This window comes from Melozone crissalis, unplaced genomic scaffold (assembly GCF_028551555.1).
Source record: "Melozone crissalis strain CALT ecotype California unplaced genomic scaffold, PUWL_Pcris_2 ptg000027l_1, whole genome shotgun sequence".
Classification (NCBI taxonomy): Eukaryota; Metazoa; Chordata; class Aves; order Passeriformes; family Passerellidae; genus Melozone; species Melozone crissalis.
The window spans coordinates 5,966,482-5,981,951 of record NW_026535805.1 but is presented as its reverse complement, the minus strand read 5'-3'; the positions used below and the strand labels follow the sequence as shown (position 1 = coordinate 5,981,951).

At 41.1% G+C, this 15,470-nt stretch overlaps 1 protein-coding gene across 6 annotated transcripts in view; it reads left to right on the top strand.

Moving 5' to 3' along the window:
- The window catches only part of TRERF1 (transcriptional regulating factor 1), a 99,046-nt gene that overhangs the window by 17,032 nt on the left and 66,544 nt on the right, over nucleotides 1–15,470 (top strand). For all 6 annotated transcript variants that reach the window (XM_054279956.1, XM_054279960.1, XM_054279958.1 and 3 more), the window contains one exon: nucleotides 11,317–11,372. The gene's annotated coding sequence lies outside the window, so the exon portion shown is untranslated. The remainder of the gene's footprint in view (nucleotides 1–11,316; nucleotides 11,373–15,470) is intronic.

Here is a 15,470-nt window from a genome sequence, read left to right as displayed (position 1 = left end):
TGCTCACAGAGCTGTTGTGGCTCTGACTCCCAGACTGTGTCCCTGTAGGCAGAGCTGCCATCATTGGGCTTTGAATGTCCTATACTTCAGGCCACTAGTTTCCATTTCTTTCCCTTCCTCCCGATGGTGGACATGTCCTCAGTCTAGCAGGATGTTTGTCTCCTTGCTTGCACCGTGGACTTTTTGCAGATTGTAGTAAAAAATACTTGACGGAGTGTTGGTGCTTGTTGGTGCTGTCCTTGAGGAGAAAGGGCTGCTAGGTGAGGCTGAGCTGGCTGTGAGCAGCTGGCACACACTTGGTGTAACAGGTTAAATCTGTTGGATTGCATTGCTTCTGCTTCTAAAATGTCCTTGGGAAGAGCACTGCTTTTGGCCAGCTGCGGTTGGGGTGAGTCTGGTCATACACTGGCATCTGGGTCATGGTCTTTATGCTGGGCTTGCGGCATCAGCCAGCTCCCAAAGAAAGCCCCCAGTCCATCTAGCGAGATTTTCCTGTTATATTTCCTATTATATTTCCTATCTGGGGCATGGTGGTGCCCTACTTTGCCCATTAGGGGTGGAGGAGGGGGGTTGGTGTGAAGCCATTTTTGTGGGTTTGCCATGGTGAGGAGGTGGTGTGTCTTAGGATGTTGTGATAACTTTGCTGAGTCAAACAGCTATTGTGTAGCTGCTGGTGACTGGAAAGAATTGTCCTCCTGCAAGTGTGATCTTTTATAAGTTTAAGGTCTAATTGTTGTAACTGTGGCTCTCTTGAGACACTTAAGTCACTATTTAACCAAACTGGCAAAACCACGTCTTTGGCTTCAAGGAGTTTTGCCCACCAGTTCTGTTGATCTTACCCTTTCTCAAGATGCTGTGGTACCGGCACTGGCGCTCCTCTGTGCTTGGGGTTGAGCCCACAGTAAGTGAGGGAGGACTCTCTCAGCTTTTCTGATGCTTATGGCAGAAGGGAGGAAGTGGTAGATACCAATCTTGCCCTCTCACACAGCCTTCCACACGCATCTTGCTACTGGTGGCCACCCAAACTGTCCCCTAGAGAGGCTGCCCTACCATGACTAATTTCCTGGCTTCTAATTTGAAAATGCAGTTATCAAAGTTGTGCCAAGTTCCAGCTTTTGTTGTATCTGGAAACCTAGAAAGCATACTTCTGGGAAGAGGTGTTGGATATCGGTTGGTTTTGGGTATTTCTGGTCACTGGAAGACAGGAAGGGGATTAGTAAGTGTTGAGGATTTTACTAATTTAATTGGTGTACCTTGATTTCAAAATCAAGACGTAGTGCATTGGAAGTAGTAGATGAAAAGTCTGTAAGGTACAAAGACTAATCAAAGCTGTGATTGTTAAAGATTTATACTGTCACTTGTAATGCCATAAAAGCTGCATATGATTGGTGAGATAATCAACCTGTGTGATAAACATGTTATCTTTCTTCTGTTGTTTATACAAATAGTTTTGTTTGTAGTATTTTGTGGACTGCAGTATTTAATGACCGTGCCTGTTAGACATAACTGTTAGTTAAACTTCCTTGGGAAATATTTTAACTAATAGATGTACAAGCATGTGAATGTAGTAAATTCTTTATGAATTGTTTTCCCAGCTATAAAAATTTAGGGAAATAACTTTTCTTAGTAAGTAAATATTACTCTTAAGGATAAGATTTTGTATTTTCTTATGTGTTTTTCCTTTGGGATATGTGTGTGTGTTTTAAAGAGTACTAAGTGAATAAAAATTCATGCTTGGAGTATTGGTGAGTTGGTAATGCAAGGTCAGATATTTGTATTACTTATACGGCTACTAGTTTAAAAATAAATTCTAATATGCATTTCATGTATATAAACAACTAAAAATGTTGTAAAATACAAAGCACAGAGTAGAATAACAGAGGTAAGCTTTAAATGTAGATGCACAGAATTAACTGAGATGGCTGGGGAAGCAGATTTAGAAAAACAGGTATTGAGATGGCTCCTTTCTTTATTTGAGCAATTCAAATGTCAGAAATTGTCTAGAAGGAAATTTTTATGGCTTGTACAGTTTCAATATGTGAAAACTGTTGTTACCAGATTTTGCATTTATTGGTGGAGCTATAAATAAATGCAGAATAATTTTGCTGGGCTCCATGGAGTTTTTGCAGATCAGTATCAGCCCAACAGCTCTCAGAATCTGGCCTCACTTTCTCCTTGGCTGGAAGAGCCAATTCTTAAAAACTGTGGCAAAACTAGCTAAGCATTAATCTTGCACAAATTGGTTAATGAGGGGCTTTTTTGTTTTGTTTTTAATGAAAAGACATCGTTTTCAGACAGACAGTTTCCTGGGAATGCTGGGAGAATCAGTTAACTAAGCAGTTTCCCATTACCAATCTTAGTCCCAGCTTTTGAAAAAGCAAAATAGAACCTCCCCCCTGCCCCAGCCTCTGAGAAGCCCACCAGACAGAAAGCCTTCCATCTCCAGGGGCACCCCAGCCTGAGCACCCCCAAGGGAAATGTGCAGCACAGAAAACTGAGCAGTTTGGCAAATCAAGTAAAGGAGAAAATAAAATTCTTGCTGTTTCAATGTGGAAATCAGGAGAGAAATATCAAGGTTGTCTGTATGTTAGCCTAAAAATCAAGGTTAGGAAGTTCCTTGAATAGTATGAACTCAGCTTTTTTTTTTGCAGGGAACTGCTTTTAGATTGCCTGGCTCTTTAGGAATTGGTTGATAAATTTTAATTTTAGCAAAAAGTGAGTCAGTCAGTTACCTAAAATAACATTTTTGTTAATGCCTTGCCCCAGTGTAAAGCATTTGAAGTTAAAAAAAAAAACAAACAAACCCACTTTTTTTTTTTTTTTCTGTATTTCTTCTGTCTTTAAAATTGTCTCTGTGATCTGCCAGCAAGCTGTGAAATGGTTGTGGCAGTCACTACCTTGACTTAAGCCCTGTATGGAGACTCCACGGCAGGGAGTGCAATCATGCGATAGGCAGAGTAGTGGAACACATCTTCATTGCTGCATTTAGCCACTTTCTGCCCTGTTCCTCGTGGGCTTTGGCAGGATCAGGACCACAAATTAGCTTCTCCATACACTGCTTGTGACCCTTGACTGAGCAGGGTAAAGGAAAGAAAAGATGGACTGTGTACTCACAGAGACACTGCAAATAAGAGGACAGTTCACCTCTTATTTTAGCTTCTGGAAGTGCAACTTTTATTGAGTTGCTGTTAGGGGAGGCTTGGTGAGATGTAAAATGGACTTGTCCTGACTGCCTCCAGTGATCCCAGCACTGCCTGTCCTGTGTTTCTTGGGTTAAGAAAAGTAAAGCGAGGCAGCAGGAAGCAAGGATGTAAACTTCTCAGAAGCAGAAGGAAAATAATGACATCACTGTTTTTTCAAACTTTGAGCAGTCTTAAAGTTCTAGAGGTGTTTTCATCATATCTATTTCATGAGGGAAAATGTGTATTTTTCATAGCACTTGATGTGATCATATTTTAAACTTTTTACAGTGCTGGCATTTACAGACATGGCAACTGCTTTGAAATAGTGTTTCTTTTATTACAGACCTGATTAGTTGGGAGGGAATGGGAATTAGAAATTTTTATAACAAGTACTGGCAGTATCTCACGCGCCCCCCTTTAAATATCTTCCGCTTTTTTAAATTTTTATTTTAAGTCATTATGTGATGTGCATGTTATCCACTGAAATAGAAGTACATGAGGCAGTTGGAATTCAGCATTCTTGTGAAGTAATCTGTTTCAGTAAAAAAAAGGCTGTGAAACTTTTAATAAGAAGTAAAGAAAAAAGTTCAGAAAGTTTCTGACTCTGGAAACACACTTTTTCTTCTGAAAATATTACTTGTTGGTGTAATTCTTTAAGGAGGTTATACTGCTTTTGAAAAAAATTATGCTGAATGAATGTCATGGATAATACAGAAACCTTTGTAGGATGTTCACTGACCTACCTAAAAAGCCCAAGAGAGATAATTACAACCTTTGGTAGTCTACATGTAAATGCATTTTGCAAACGATTTTCCTTGCAAAAAAATACAAACCAGTTACTTTTTGGAATCTGGATGTATGTGGAAAATGGACTGTAAAAGAGATGCCTATTTCAGGCAATTTTTGATGAGTTCCAGATTAAAAAAAAATAAAATTATGGCATATTAAATTATTAGGCATCTTTACTAGGGTGGTAGGAAGATTTATGGTGCAATGAAATATTGCTGCAACCCAATTTAGAACTTGACAAATCTGGTTTTATAGGGTTGAATTATAAGGGATACCTCATTACTTGTGGGGAAAATTTCTTTTATTATTATTTTTGGCACCCTGGTCTTCTCTTTGGTTGAGCTGTGCTCTGTAGAAGCTGCTTTGGGCAAGATGTCTCAGCTGATCCTTTTTCAAGGGAGCTGTGCAGGATGAAGTCATAATTAAGGATCACATCCTGGCAGGCCTTTCTTACCACGTGTGGTTGCTGATTCAAGTTAAATGCTTGCAGTCCTCTTTGCTCCTTGGTCAGAAATGTAGTTTTTCTTAAAATCACAGATTTGTACTTCATTGTGAGATACTCCTTACTGATAGTGAATATCAGATATCTATATACAGTATCAGTAGTTGTAGAAAATTTAGCTCCACCAAAATTACATGTGTGCTGCCTTTTTTTTAATCCTCTTTTCCTTTCTTCTGCATGCAGGCCTCTTGATTGCACAAGGGCATGCTTTGAGCTTAAAGTAAGAGGCAGTTTATGTGGAGTATGACCTGGCATTACAGCTTGCAGCAGTAAATAGAGAACATTAAAAAAACCCCATTTTTTTCAGTTTAGGAAGTGTGTAAAAATTTTGGGGTAGCAAATACTTTGATCCTCTTTGGAGACTGCTGATAATATTCTTACAGGGCTGTTAACAGGTTCTCAGTTGAGAAAAAAACTTGGAAACCAAGTTTGTGCATTCAGCTAAACTGAGGAGGAAATTTTACCTAGAAATATCATTTCTTCCTACGGTAATAGAGAGTTCCTTGTGTGCATTGTTTCCCCCACTGAACTGACACGCAGAGTGATTGATCTTAAGCAAGGTGCACACACATGGAACTACATCTATATGCACATGCAGGAGCATGTGACAAAGGAAAACAAAGCCACAGGCTTTGAGGTCAGACAGTAAATCTTTTGAGGACCTTTTCTCCTCATTTCTGTGGGAGAGGTTTCAGCTGCTCCCAGTGCTGTTACCTGACCCTGTGGCTCCACAAGTGTGCTGTATGAGGTGTTGTGCCTGTCCCACAGGAGTAAGGCATTGCTGGATGGCTTATGTGGTCAGGTATGAGGAGCAGAGGAAGTGTTTGCTTTTAGGGGACTCTCATATTGAATACCTAAATGACCTACTGGCAAGCACAGCTTCATACGTTTAAGGAGAGTCACAGTTCAGTGTATGTTGAATGTGCACTATGTTAGGCACTTAGCTTCAACTATAAACCATTTGCTGAGTTTTAGTGACTCTGATGTTTAGTCTTTGTCCCCCTCGCCTGTGTTTAGACATTAATAGCCAAGTATTTTGCCTCTGTATGTAGCCTTAAGTTGCACTTTTTTCTGATGTAGTCATCAGATCAAATTATTTATAAAATGAGGACATCCTTTTGGACTTGATGTGTAAACAGTCTTTTAAATATGTGCACAAGCAGAGAGATTCTTCTCTGTTTATCCACAGTTGAAGGCTAAACATTAATACATGCTAACATTAAATAGTGGGTTTTTTCCCCCCTCGTTCTTTGCTTAAATTTTCCCTTTAAGGTTCAGATTCCTTCTCTAGATTACCAAAGAAATTTCCCCTTGCCCTTGATCAAGATACTGGTTGTAGTACGTCTCTGCTACTGTATTATTGTGAGCTAGAGTAAGCGTTTTTTCTGGAGTGGTTCCTGCTGGACAGGTATTCATCAAAACCACGTCTGCAATGCTGGCACGTGTGTTTGAGGGTAGGATCTACTGTCTTCAGGCAGTATGGTGACTCCAAGACTCTTAAATTCTGGAATTACTAGTGAGGACTGGAAACATGCCACCAGCTCAACAGAGTACCATTCGAAATTTCCTTGGAGCCAGGTTTGTCTTGGGCTTGGCTTATTTCTAAGATATCTCAACAGGCGACACATTTGTAGTATGGATTTGGGGATGGTGAGGAGGGATTCTCAATAAAGATCAGAGGTGACTGATGATGTCTCAGACTGCTGCAGCAGAGAGACTCTCCTTTTGCTCTCTCTGCTTTTTGAATATGTTTTGCTGGAAACCTGGGAGGTGCCCATCCAAGATGCTGCCTTCAGCTGGAAGGGGAGATGGAGAAGCAAGCAGTAAAACAGCGTTTGAGAAACCTGCATCTTGCATCGTTTTATAGATACTTACTGCTGCCAGGCAAATTTCATTTGTGTGTTTGTTTCAGCTTTCTGGGTTTTGTTTTTTGCCTCTTTTAACCAAATTTGAAACATTCTCTTAGCCAATGACAGCAAGGTTTGCAAATCAAAACCAAATCTGAGCATAGCACTACACTTGAGTGAGCTGTGCTAATCTAAGACAAGCTTCTGTTTCCTGCTTGGAGCTTCTCCCCCATGCTCTCGTTTGGCACATGTACAGCCCTGTGTGCTGACAGCCACCTTTGAGGCACAGATCAGTTAAAGAAGTGTCTGTGGTGGCAACTGCTCCAAGCTCAGTATTTCATGTGCTTATTGGCTGCCTACTGGTGGTTAGGAAGTAGATATTTGGAGTCATGTAGGCTAGAGTAAAGTCCTACATTTGTGAATTAGCACCCATAATGGAGTGATATCAGGTCCTTTTTGTGTTCTTATGATCAGACATTTCTGCCAATGAAAGTATTTCCCATAAGAAGTCAGAGTGCAAGCCGTGTGTGAGCAGAATATTTTAGGCAGTGAATATGTTGAACTGGTAGTCCTGCATAGCCCAACACTGCGGTTTGCATAAAAGCAGCCCCTTAAAGACCCTGTGGTCTCGTGTTCTATCAGCAACTCTGAGACTGACTTTCACTTTCCCTACAGTACATGAAGAGATAGAGCAGAGAATTTGCCATCAGTTTTCTCTCCTTGCATTTTTCCAGACAGTTTGGCCTCAACAAATTGTACAGCCTCCCTCTTGTCTGCGTGGGAGAGTACAGACTGCTGCTGGCGGCAAGGAGGAGAGATTAACATTCATCTGTTCTCTCCCCACTCGCTTTTCCATCCCGTGGGCATGGGAGACTTATGAATGTTCTGCTCCTTTGGGGTGTGTTTCTACTCACTGCCCTGATGGGAAGACCACAGAGACACCGGTAAGGTTGTGCAAGTTTCACATTGCTGATTAAATAGGCATATGAGGAAGTCAGATGCAGTGTTTCCCTAGAAGAGGTCAGAGAGGAAGATGGAAGGACTGGCATAAGCCTAAGTTGCTCACTTTCTCAGAGATCTCCTTTTCCAGAGTCTGTGCACATTGAGGGCTTCATGGAAAGTCTGCCTCCTCACATGGTCTTCCATGAAAACTGTGTTTAGACACACTTTGAGAAGTCCTTTCCAAGCAGAGAAACTTTCTTCTTTGATCTTTACTCTCTGTTTTAATGTTGCACGTATAGCCAGAAAATTTGATGGGGAATATGGAGAAAGACATTATGGGAGGGTTTTGTTTATTCTTGGGGTTTTTTTAAGGAAAGTTTTTTCTGATGTAGAAGCTGAAGGTGATACTGTATAAACGTCTATGGTATCAGTACATAGCAATGACATTACACTCACATGTAAGATGAGGAGTTTTACTTTTACTTTGTGGCATTGTGAGGGACAAGGAAGGGTTTTGCAAACACATCTTTCTGAATGGTGCTGCTGCAAGGGGAGCTCTGTCTGCCATTGTCCTTTGGTGCCCATTTACCCTGCCTAGGAGTCAGGTACTGTGGTGGGTGCACACCGTGAGGAGTGGTGTATCTGCTTGCTCCTGCTTCCTTCTGCACGACACCAGCCTGCCTGTGCAGGAACAGCAGTGGCCTCGTTGTCCTGCTGCTGCCAAATTGGGGGGGTCTCTCTTAAGTAAGAGCCAGACATTCCTTCTCCTGCTGCTCCCCATCCTCAATGGGGAGTGGTTGATAAGTCAGCATCTGCTTATTTAGCACTGTGGAAGGTTTGTCCTTGATGAAATGGAGTTGGGAGGTCTTGCTCCTTCCTCAGTTAGTAGTTCCTGCAGGAGAGAGGGCAGTAGGCCATTTCCCGCCATTTCCCATCATTTCCAGTGCTAGCCACTGCCTGGTGGGATGTGATGAGCCAAGTGCCACTGCCACTGGCTTGGAGGTGATGGATCTGCCAGTGTGGACAGGAGTTGAGAGAATTGCAAAATGTAGGGAGCTTTATGGGTGGGCAACCAGCACCTTGCATGAGGTGGTGGAAGAGTACAGTTGTGGTAATTTTTTGAAAGGTACAGTGAGGATTTTATCTGGGGTATGCATGTCTGTTACTTACAGTGGCAGGGAATTTCTAAAGAACTTGTTTAAACTTCTGAAAGGATGTTGCTAACAGGCGTCAAGTGTGGTGAGGTCAGTCAAGAAGAACAAAACCTCCCATTCAGATAAAAGCAGGGAAAGGAAATGCTGCCACGTGTGGGACTGCTTTAGGCTAAACTGGTCCATGCAGTAATTTGTGCAGCTCTTCAGAAACGTACTATGGGTTTGAGCTCCCCAGCTCAGACAGGTCTATGTTCATGTTCCAGGCTTTGGGAAAGCAGGAACGTCACCATCTGTGTCCTACTTCATTTGAAAAAGAAACTTTAAAAAAATCTTGAATGCCAGCCATCTGCTGATAGTGCATCCAAACTTTATCCTGGTATCTGGGGACAGAGGAGGAGGAGAGTTTCTTAGGTGAGAGGCACTGTTGAAAGAGCTGCCTATAGCTGGGGTGCTCCTGGATCCAGAAACCATCAGAGGAGCATGTGCAGGATGGCTTGGCATCTCAGTGCAGCCACTTTCTGTAGTACCAAAACAGTCTGGCCTAGAGAGAGTGAATCTGAGTCCCATCCTGCTGACAGTCTGCAACATGTGCTTTATGGATTATTAAGAGGAGATTTGAGCATTTCTGTGAAGTGGATGCTCAGTGATGAGTGGTTAAAAGCCACCATATTGATGTTTGACACAAAAGGATAAGTCACTTTTTCCTTGTGGTCTGGTCATTGGGCATAATGTTGTTTCAGAAATACACTGGATTGTGGTTTTCTACAAGCTGCCTATGAAAATAGCCCCACAATCTCAGTGTGAACCACTATGGGCCCTTGGCTGGACACAGAGCAAGAGCAGACTTGCTTCTCTTAAATTCTTATAACAAGTCTCCCCCAGCAAATGCCCACTGAATTTTGATTTGGTTATGAAGATGCTTTTTCTGAAGTCAGCATCTCATGTTTCTATGCTGTATTCTCTTCTCCCCTGTATTACAGCAGTTGAGTGCTGCTTCTGCCCTGGTGGCTCTGTGTGAATGTGAACACAAGTAAGGCAGTAGAGAGTTAAAAAAAAAAATCCATTAATTAAAATATTTACATTGGAAGCTGCAAAACATTTACTCTTTGAGTAAAACAAACTTCCCCATTGTTCTTGTATGATTGCTACAGTTGCTCTGAAAATAGCCAGGAAGAGGTTGTGCTCTGAGGAATTTTACTGGGTTGGCAGGGGAATAGGAGGGTAGGGATACTGAAGTGGGCTCTTGGTCAGTGGCGCTCTTTGTTCAATCTTTCTGTAACGTGCACAGAAGATATCTTCTTCATAAGGAAAAAAACCCCAAGAAATAACCAAACAAATTTTTCTTTTAAAAAAATAAACCCCATAGTGGTGTCATGAGTTGTCATCTTATTCTGGTAATGCCAAAAAAATTAATGATTATCAGTATAATCTGATAAAATGGTATTTACAGGATGAAAGGTTTAGTTTTTAGCACTTAGGGGAAAAAGGAAGCGCCCCAGAGCTGGCAATTTGGACACTGGCTGGGGACCACATGCTGCCTTCCCCATTTTGCTGGTGGGGCAATGGCAGTGCAGTGTGGTGAAGAATGTCACCTCTCTGTGGCACTGAGCCCCCGTGGGTTCCTTCTAAGGTCTGTTGACATCATGGCTGCAGCTGCTCGGTGTTGCAAAAAAAAACAAGTGAAGGTGCACCTATTTTTTTACTTTTTTACTTTAGGCATCTTTAGTAGCATCATAAGGGAAGAGGTAGGCAAACATGAAAGCTCTTTGCTTCAAATGCTTTAATTCCCACTGTATCTTCCCCCAGATAACTGGATTGAAAAACTAAGCATTGTTTATTTGGTTTTTTAATAGTATTCTCTTGTGTGCCATTTGACCATTGCACATTTCAGACCTTTTCCACTCTGGCACTGGACTAACAGGTTTCTGGACTTCGTGGGCAGGACACTGGAGGGGCTAAAAGAGTGTGAAGGGATTGGTTTGTTTGGTTTTTTAGGTCCCTGATTCATACTTCTCACTCTAGGCAAACCCTTAGATTTTTTCAGATTGCCAGATGGGAGGTCTCTCTTCTGCCCTAGTGAGTCATGGACTGGCTGGACTGCAGGTCATGTCGTCTCTTCTTCATAGTGCCATGGCACAGTGTTTGTTCAAGCTTGAGTCTATCCAGACTGTAAATTTTATTGACAATTTTAAGGTTGCAAATTTTTTGGTTAGGTGTGTGGTATTCTTTCATCTGACCCCAAGTATGCCAGACTATGTCATGTTTACTTATATTATAAAAACACCTTGGTTGCTTTGAAAGGTTGGTCTGTAAAGGAGTTAGGAAATTAAATGTACTTGTTTGGGGTAGGCATCATTTAAACTTGACCATGAGAGTTTTGTTCCATCCATTTCTTGCATGTTTTACTGTTATTTAAGAGAGGCTGCATGCTGACAGTTTCTTGGCCTGGAGATAAAAAGTGCTGCTTACTACCCAGATTTGATAGTCTGATGGAAAATTGTCTCCACGATGTATAACACCGCTGGGATTATTTCTAGCCATTACCGTTGGTCTCATTTTACAACTGTTCACATTATGTAATTTGATGCTCATTTAATTTAATGAGAGGATGCTGCAGACTTACTTATGACTCTGCAGGACAACTTGGATGCTTTGGCCACCTCTGTTAGCCCTGCCAAAGGAGGAACAGCGTGTTTCTTACAGGACATGTTACAACATCTGTAATACCTTTATTATCCGTGCTTCCCAAATTGCCACAGATGGGAGGGCGACTTGCCTGGGGTGTAGATTATACTGGAATGGCAGGAGAATTTTAACTTTTTTTTTTTTCTTGAACTTTTTATTAGACTTCTGTTGTAAGGTTATCAGGAGGTATTAATGGGCTTTTCCTTTTGTTGCAGATGGAATTTCATGACTTGCTGTATTTTGAATAGGACGAGGAGATGTGTCTGATAAGGTAAGAGAAGAGGGTAAGATAAACATGTTCCTACACAAAGCTGTCACACTGGATGGTTTTTTGGATTGAGGATAATTTTTTTTTCCCAGCAGAACCATGCAAATAATTGTGATAATTATTTTGAAGTTAAATCTCTAAGCCTCTAAGCTTCTGAGCAGAAACCATCTCTGTTCTCTACAGCTTGTGACCAGTTCCTTCCCCTGGTGAACTGATGTACAAAGACCAGAAGACAAAAGCGAGGCACAGGGGTTAGCAAGGTAGTCACGCTATTATTTTAGAGCTTTTTTTTCAAGTAACAGAGGATGTAGAGAAGTTTTTCTTTCGTTTTGAGATATTGCCTCCCCTCACATCCCCACCCCAAGATATTCAAAAGTTCAAAAGATCTTTGAGCTATTTTAAGTTCTACACCTTAAAACTTGTTTTTCTTGTTGCAGTATTCTCCCATTTGGACTGGTTTTTATTAGAATAAGAGTATATATGTGTAGAAATGCTCTAGATTTGAGTTTGAAATTAATATTTGCTGTCCCTAATATGCTGAAGGAAGCTGCAAGTTTGCTGATCTTTTAAAATTTATCTTCTAATAGCATTTTTAAAAGGTAGTGTTTAGGTGGATACTTTTTTCCTTATGGATTCTACTTCAGAGGTTTCTACTGTTAGAGAGGAGTAGATGTCTGTAAAACTCTCAGGTGTTGGGAGAACCATATTCAAACAACAAAGAGCCAAGCACAAAAGTAGTATTACCTAGAGATTGTCACTGTCTTTCAGTGTACAATCCACACTGCAGCTATCCAGCTCTATCACTTGTTTGTTTCATTTTTTTGTCTCCCCCTTCTTCCTGAGTTCTGTACAATTTACAGGCCTCAAAAATCCCTATTGTTCTTTTTGGCTTTTGGTTGGAAAATGTCATGGAAACAGCTAAATGCATGATGCCATTGTATGAGGATCAGGGCTACATGACTTCTTCCTTGGATTCAGACATTTAGCTCTTGTAGACGCTCTTGAGGTTTTTTGGTTTGTTTTTTTTTCATACAAGTTTTGTTTTCCAAGGAGGGTGGATTTATTTTTGGAGGGTGACTGCTCAAGCAAGAACTGAAAACTTCGAATGACTCTTGGCACTGTGTGTATATGCAAGAATCAAAGACTTGGTGGCTGCCTGTTTTTTCTTTTTTTTTTTTTGCAAGTATTAGACATTTTGTCCATTCAAACCACCCTCTTTCATGGCACTGTTGGATCTTGTTATGAATATTTTATGTAAGGCTTACTCTCTACACGAAGGCGGTCTTGTGTGTGTATAGTTGGTAAACCCAGCTCTCCAGGTGAGAGAGCTTGCAGTGTGCAGCACTGTTACACAAAGCACCTCGCATACCTCATTTGTTATGTAAACAAGCTGCTTCGCTTGCACGTGTTCCAACCAGTCCTTCTATCCTCCAAGAATGGGTAATTAAAATTGTTTTCAGGACCTCTTAGAGTTGCCAGCCCAACTGCCCTGGCACCCCTGTGCACCACGCCTGTCGCGCGGTGCCAGCCGCGCTGTGGTGGCTGGAGGCTGAGCGGTGCCCACTGTGGCACTGCCACCGTGAGCTCTTGTTGAAAAGAAACACAGCTAGGATGGGACAGGTAGCAGTGCTCATGTTCAGGCTGCTTTGTTCAGATTCAGTTCACTGAGAAGTCTGTTTGTCCAGCGTCAAAGCAATGCGGGGGACTTGGGTGTGCGTCAGCAATGGGGACAGGACAGTTTGGTGAGACAACAATTCAGTCATTCAGCTGCTGGTTTTTCCTGAAGACATTATTCTCATGTATTATATATGTATTTTATAGTGTGCATATATTACACAGTGTAATTTTGTGTACTGCTCTCTTCTGTGGAGTAAATATTGACAAATCTGTGTGCTGTAGCATGGGTAGCTCTTGTAGCATAGCAGCTAATTGCTATTGTACTGTCTCTCCCAGTGCAAGTTCACTCTCCCCTTGTCTTGTAAAACAACCACTGAGGAGGCTCTGTATCTAGAAAGCTCTTCAACTTGAGGCCATGACACCTCCATGACACCTCCTTTCACCACAGCTTTATTGCCAGCCCTGGGCATGTGCAAAATGTGAGGTAGATCTCAGAAACTGGCCTGGCATTAAAATGAGATTCTGTGATGATGAAGAAGTAGCACTTTCCACTGGCTGTCATGTTTCACCTCTAAAAGGAAATATTCTGTCCTCATTTTGTGTGATACCTTCTCAGTGTAAAATTCAATTCTGAGCTAGGAATGGGTGTATTTTGCTCTCCTTTCTCCAAGAGGCCTTTATTTATCCTTTCCCCAGCAGCCTGGGCTGGAAAAATGCTACTGTCCCATTCCTGGTCCTCCTGTGTTCCAAGAAGTGTCTGTCTTGGTCATGCTCCTTCTCAAGGCTGCAGGTGTCACTCATTCTTTGAACCATCCCTAGCTACTAAAGATGTCATCAGTGTTACTTCATTTATTTCATTTTTTTAACCTCCTGCTTCCTTTCTGCATTCCCTCTCCTCATTTACATTTAGGTTTTCTTCCTTCCATACAGTCATCTGGATTCTGCCCCAAACATGACTTCATGTCTTGACTGTGCTTCCTATCAATGTTTTTCCTTAGTTGCTTAGTTTTCATGGATATTTCCTGACCCATTCCCTTCTGTTTCTTCTTCAGGACAAGTCAGTCTGATGCACTCCTACATTTCATGCTGCCATTGCAATTAAAGGCGTTTAGATACCATTTAAGGCAACAATAGATGGTCCACTCTGTGCAGAAATAATTTTGTTTTAATGCTAGCCATGGTGACTTCCTTGTAATGGCTGGCTTTTGGCATCTCTTCTCCTGATTACATGACAGGGTAGAATTAAAAAAATGAATAATAGCTCTTTTGATATTCTTGAAGCCTTGTGATGAAATTATGAGACTTGGCAAGCTTGCAATGATGTTGATAGGTGCCAGACCTCTCACCCAATATTTTCTTTTCCTTCCCCCATATTTCCCTGTGCCTTTATCTTGCTTCCTTCCGAGCAATCTGGAGCCCTTGTGAATTGCAAGTCCAGTTTCTCATGAAGTCTGCTCAATAGCTCAGATCATAAATATAAAATCATTCTATAAGGCCTCATCTATTTTCAGAGTTACACTTACGAGATAAAAATTACTTTGATAGCTGAAACAGCATTGTGTCACTTGTGAAAGGAAATGACAAGGAAGTAACTGTTATCAGGCCTATTTTCACCCACTGTTAGCTTAGACCTGACAAATGGTGTCTGCAAGGTCTCTTAACAGTTCCAAATTAGGTTGCCAATTAATATTGACTATCTAAAAAGCAGTAGGTTGATGTATATTCTATTATTAATAGCTGTTAATGCCCTTCATAATAGTAATCTGTTTTGCAAACATTTTCTGGTTGTTCTTTTCTAACAAGTCTTGGCAGTGAAACCCTCGATTTTACACATGCAGAACCACAGTAACTCGTTGAAGTGTTTGTGTGGGTTTTGTTGTTTTTTTTTTTTTTCATTTTGGGTGTGTTTGTCTTGTTTACTGGGAGTAATGCTTGATTTTGATGAGACCAAACAGAGGCAAAGTCCAGGAATTATTTCTGTCTAAACTGGTAAATTGTGGTTTCTTCTTGTGTTAGTGCAGGTCAGCACAAAGCTCTTGCATCACTGCTAGATGAATTTTAATAATTTCCTTTGACATTGCCAGTGAATACTTTTGTCTCTACAGAAGAAAAATTTCACAGTAAGAAAGGTAATTTGAATAAAATGGTAACAGATAATTTGAGTTTCTTTTCTTGTGCTGCTTAGCTGTTATGTCACAATATGTGGAAAGTACCTGGAAAGCATAAGGAGAAAAATGGGAAATCTCATGCATGAGGAAAAGCCTCTAGATAAGAGTGTGTAGGGGGAGAATATATACATAAATGTAGACATCAAGGTAAATGCTTTTTTCTTTTCTTTTTCTTCCAGAAAATTTGAATATTTGCACAATCTGATGTTGCAAGTTTTAAATGCTTAACACTTCTGAAAGAATAAATTACTTCAGTGCCTGAATTTGTAGATAACTGTCAGCTTCAAAGGATCAAGGAAGGAATGTCTGGAGAGCT